Raw genomic sequence first — 5,474 nt, forward strand, 5'->3', positions numbered from 1 at the left:
GTGTGGTGTCGTCTGCAAACTTCAGGAGCTTGACAGAGGGGTCTTTAGAGGTGCAGTCGTTGGTGTACAGGGAGAAGAGCAGTGGGGAGAGGACGCAGCCCTGAGGAGCTCCAGTGCTGATCGTACGGGTACTGGATGTGTATTTTCCCAGCCTCACTAGCTGATGCCTGTCTGTCAGGAAGCTGTTGATCCACTGACAGATGGAGGTGGGCACGGAGAGCTGAGTTAATTTGGGCAGGAGGAGGTTTGGGATGATGGTGTTAAAGGCCGAGCTGAAGTCCACGAACAGGATCCTCACATAAGTCCCTGGTCTGTCTAGATGTTGCAGAACATAATGCAGTCCCATGTTTACTGCATCGTACACAGAGAAGAGGATCCAGCAAGGGTCCAGTGATGTCCTTCAGGTGGGCAGCAGCTTCAAAAACACTCCAATCAGTGAGGTCAAAACAGTCCTTAATACAGGTTTAGCTGATTTCAGTTTCTGCCTGTAGGTCGGTATAAGATGAACCAAACAGTGATCAGAGAGCCCCAAAGCTGCTCGTGGGACAGAGTGATATGCATTCTTTATTGTGGTGTAACAGTGATCCAATATATTACTGTCTCTGGTGGGACATGTGATGTGCTGTCTGTATTTTGGCAGTTCACGGGAGAGATTGGCTTTATTAAAGTCCCCGAGAATGATTAAAACAGAGTCCGGGTGTTGTTGTTCTGTGTCTGTGATCTGATCAGTGAGTTTCTGTAAAGCGGAGCTCACGTGTGTTTGCGGAGGAATGTACACACTTACTAGAATGAACGAGCAAAACTCCCGCGGAGAGTAGAAAGGCTTACAGTTAATGAAGAGCACTTCTAGATCTGAACAGCACATCTTCTTTAACACAGTTACATCTGTACACCACCTCTCATTGATGTAAAAGCATGTCCCGCCGCCGCGCGATTTCGCCGTTGATTCTGCGTCGCGATCTGCTCTGAACAGCTGAATGCCCGGGAGACTCAACGCGCTGTCCGGAATGGTGTCTTTCAGCCAGGATTCCGTGAAACACAGAGCAGCAGATTTTACAAAATCCTTGTCTGGGAGAGCAGAAGGAGCTTGTCCATTTTGTTGGGTAGAGAGCGGAGGTTCACCAGATGGATGCTAGGCAATGGCGTTCTGAATCCGCGCTGTCTGAGCTTCACGAGGGCACCGGCTCTCTTCCCCCGTCTGCACGTCCTGAAGCGCTTGATCAGCGCTGCAGCTCCCCCGATTACAATGTCCAGCAAAACATCAGAACAATCGAAAACCAGTGAAATATTGAGTGGTGTGTACTTCCGAATGTCCAGCAATTCGTCTCTGGTGAAACTGATTGCAGGGATATAACTAAAGACAGGACAAACTAACAAAAACATAAAAACAAATGCGGAGCATGCCACGGAGGCAGCCATCAGCGTCGGCGCCATCGCGAATGCCAAATGCAATTTCCTCTTACAAAAAGTACATTCAACTCAAATAAATATTTCATGTCCATTTAATTAGTGAATTGGTAATAAGTGGTTTCCAGGAACCTTCACCTCAGGGTTTATTTCGCTATAATGACTTTAGATTATGCCTTACCTAGTATTCAACGCTCAAAGTAATCTTTCATGTCCATTTAATTTACTTGTTAAGTAGCCATGTAGCTGCTTCGCGCTGGGTTCCTGACTACCCAATTTATTTTACGGTAATGGAAGACTGTAAATTATCCCTTACTTATGACTCCAACCCTATTTTTCAATTCTATCATTTATTCTTCCCTTTCTTCACTTTAGCCTCTCACCAGGTCCACCAGGTGTGTGATGGCCAGCTCTATCGTTTTGTCTGATGGGGGGTCCATGGTTTTTCGCAGGAAAAACGCAATGGGTCCCAACTTCAGTATCTGACATAAAAAATATATAGAAAAAGAGAGAGAGATAGACCACACTGTTATAAATAACTTCTCACAATCTAAGCAGACAAATGATTATATGAACCCCAAGGCTTTGTGTGCATAAATGAGAGTGAATATTTATTTGTGCCCGCTGTACTGCTGAGCATCAGAGAGAACTGGGACTGGGCAGCCATGTGGAGGTGAAAATAAGCAGTAATTGACACCGCTCAAAGGCCTTGTTAGACGATTACACTGCCTCTCAGATACAATGACAGTGATTAATGTCCCTTTTAATCCATTAGTTTGTTTTTGGGCTTGCATATTACAGTCCCCGGAGATTATTTGAGAAACCTATGCCTTCAGGCCCCATTAGAGCCATACAGATTCAGGGGAAAGAGGTTGAGAGTGTGTGCGTAATGAAGCGAATGTGTGTGTGTTGGAGAGCATTAATGAGTCACCAGTGAAAATGTTCAGTCCAATTTCCTAAAACCACAGCAGTGAGAAGCTCTCTCTCTGAGAACTGCCAACAAGCATGATTCTATACACACCTACTGCTGACACCAAACCTGTGTAGTGTGACTCAAATATAGCTAGATTGATTGATACTTTTGTTATTCTCTGAGGGGTAATTTAACCATGTATTTTAGTGAATGAAGTATGCTCAGACTGAGTGTCCGATTAAATACCTTATTTACAAGCAAAGCTCTTCCAGTGGAGTGCGTTGGATCTCAGGTAACTGGTAGTTAACCAGGAGGCTGGCCCTCAGTCCATTATACAGGTGATAGCATTTCCCAGGAGACACTGCCCAGACATACACACAAAACAAGTGAGACCGAGGAAACAATGTCATACCACTTACATTAGGAAAGTCTGTTTGATGAATGCAAATTGCTACCGGCTAAATTTAATTGAGAATTCAGGCCTATACACTGAAAAAAGTGAAACTACTGTGCTGTTCATTTAAAGTGCATTTTTACATTGGACTAAGTGAAAATCATGGTTTCTGGTTTAAACCTGTTTTGTTCAGTTTGCCTTAAAGCAAATAACGAACCCCCTAGAACAAATTAAAAGCAACAATTTGACTCGAGTAGTATTTTTACTTTAAACCAGAAGTTTTCATGTCATGTGACCACATGACGTCACATCAACTAACTCCTTGTTCGCGCCAGCCAGAGTTTTGCCATCCGCCATTATCGCTTCGAGTGTGAAGACAGTCCGCGGCCCAAGGAAATCGCTTTTAGACAAGGTAAGCTTTCGAAAATGTGTTATTTTAACGAAAATAAGTGTTTTTCATTCAATTAAGGGTTAGTGGCAAGATCGACTATTAGGCTATTACTTTACAGACAACTGTGCACGTGTTAGCTGAAGCTAGCCAAACAATGCTATCAATATGTATGTTGCCTCTGTTTGACAAATGCAAATTTAATGTAGTTATTATTTCACTGTGATGTAAGGAAAATATAATGGTAGTTTTGTGTGATAAGGCTCGTTTGTCTTTAACAAAGTTAGTGCTTGAATAAACTATACGTTAACTCCTTTCTCATATGCACTGCAACCGTCACCGTTAGTTAAACATTGACTGCAGGAGCTGCAACGTTAACATTATATGAGAAGTTAATGGTACTGTCCGAATCAATTAATGTTTGTTTGAGGCCATGTGTGTATAGAGCGGGTTATTGTTCAGCACAACTCCAGAAAACAACCCTAACCCTAACCCTAAGATGTAATTTACATATTTTAGTTTGTCGAGATTTTAAGCACCGTTTTTGAAGAGTGCGCATGTGCGTACGTTACGTGCTCTAGTACGCAAGAAAGAGATTGAATCTGGAAATAAAGCAAAATTAAAAAAAAAAATTAAAATTAGTCCCCAGATGCCATGTCCGTAATTTATAGCAAAAAAATCTAGCATTAATTCGATCTCAAACGTATTCATTTAAAAAAGCTATTGCTCCACCGCCTGCGTGACATCATTCACCAACGTGGTTGAACGACAGGTTTGCAAAAATATGGTTTCGGGAAACAGTCGTGACTAGCTATAGTTGATTTGTTCAACGATGCGTCGTACTATGGTGGTGAAGCAGCGAGTTACGTCGTTGTACGAAAAACGCACCCTATATTAGCAAAAGAGTGTGAGATTGAAAGTAGGTGATTGACAGTTTTGCATTAATGAAACGTATTGAATTAGAAAATGAGTTCTGATTGAAGAGGAAGAATTCATATTCCATTGTTTCACCTGTCAGCATAATGCAGTATAGTACAAGATCACTACAACAGTATATCTAAGGTCTAATTAATAATTACAGTCTGTAGTGATTATTATGGATGGTGCTAACTGCCCCAACAAAAAACTAAAATGTGAGATCTCACCTTTTTCTCTGTTTTACTTACAGGTTGGATTTTGTTTCCTGGAAATTCCAGAATTTTGCCCTTATTGCTGAATTTGGTGAGTCCCAAAGTAATGTGAACATTATTTTCATGTGTTTTATATAGGAATGACTAACACTAGAGAATAGCTTTTAAATTACCACAGAGGTACGTGACCGTATGAAAATATAGTTTGTTACACCATGTCAGTATTTAGTTTATTTGATTTTTTTCTATTACATTTCGAGAATTACAAATACAAAATAACCCCAAATCAAAACTAATCAAGAAGTTACCCACCAATTTAATGTGGTTTATTTTACCAGACAGTATAAAAAAATGCTGTGATTTCTTGCAGCTTCAAATGTCCTTAATTTATCTAAAATATTAAAGTTAAAAAACAACAACAAACTGTTTCTATAAATTAAATGCAAATATACCATGCTTTTTTTTTATTTCCTAGTCTTTCAATGAATGTGGAAATGCAAATACTTGGGTCAAGTTGCTATGAGAAAAATATTTGGAAGAGTCAACATTAAGTATCTGCTGGACTTTGCAAGTCATTACATTTTCTTATTACTAGACCTTCAATTTGTTTTTTGAGATTTGATTGGGAGAATTTTTTTATTTTTATTTTTTCATATTTTTAATATAGACATCATTCACTGATTTCATCAAAATAACTTTGTAATAAATGTCTTGTCTTCGTCTTTTATTAGGTTGTTCAGAAGGATGAAGCTGAAGCAGAGCTTCAAAGATGTACAATGGCAGTGTATGTCTTCAAGGAAGATGAGGATCCTCTCCAGCCACCACATCACGTTGGAATTGTTATCGAAGGGGTGCAGGTCCTTAATGACTTGCCATCAGTCCCACATGCATGTGCTATGTTGTTTGGCCTAATCTACGTTCTAAATTTGAGCTACCCAAGTGAACTCAAACACTTCCTGTCTTTATTTATAGTAAGTCAACTAAATTAGCATTTACTGACAATGTTTTTTTTTTTATTTTAAGTGAATTTTTTTTATATTAAATCAAATTTAGCTTTTGTTCATGGTAAAATTTAAGTTGTAACAAAGCAAAAAATATATATTGACCTACATTTAAGTAAAGTTTTTTTCTTGTGACTAAAGAAAATAAATAGATTTAGGTGTTATTAAAAATATAGTTTGTACTGAATCAGAAATTCAACTTGAGTAAATGTAATAAAATTGCTTGTAACAAAATTACAGC

The 5,474-nt window shown here is 39.3% G+C and overlaps 1 long non-coding RNA gene across 1 annotated transcript; it reads left to right on the forward strand.

The window, feature by feature from the left end:
* The first annotated feature begins 2,808 nt into the window (after window positions 1-2,808).
* LOC107571234 (uncharacterized) lies at window positions 2,809-5,166 on the forward strand. The gene is made up of 3 exons (XR_001607152.1): window positions 2,809-3,126; window positions 4,271-4,323; window positions 4,964-5,166. It is a non-coding gene; the product is annotated as an uncharacterized lncRNA (long non-coding RNA).
* The last annotated feature ends 308 nt before the right edge of the window (window positions 5,167-5,474 follow it).

This window comes from Sinocyclocheilus grahami, unplaced genomic scaffold (assembly GCF_001515645.1).
Source record: "Sinocyclocheilus grahami isolate Dianchi unplaced genomic scaffold, SAMN03320097.WGS_v1.1 scaffold1568.1, whole genome shotgun sequence".
NCBI classification, from domain to species: domain Eukaryota; kingdom Metazoa; phylum Chordata; class Actinopteri; order Cypriniformes; family Cyprinidae; genus Sinocyclocheilus; species Sinocyclocheilus grahami.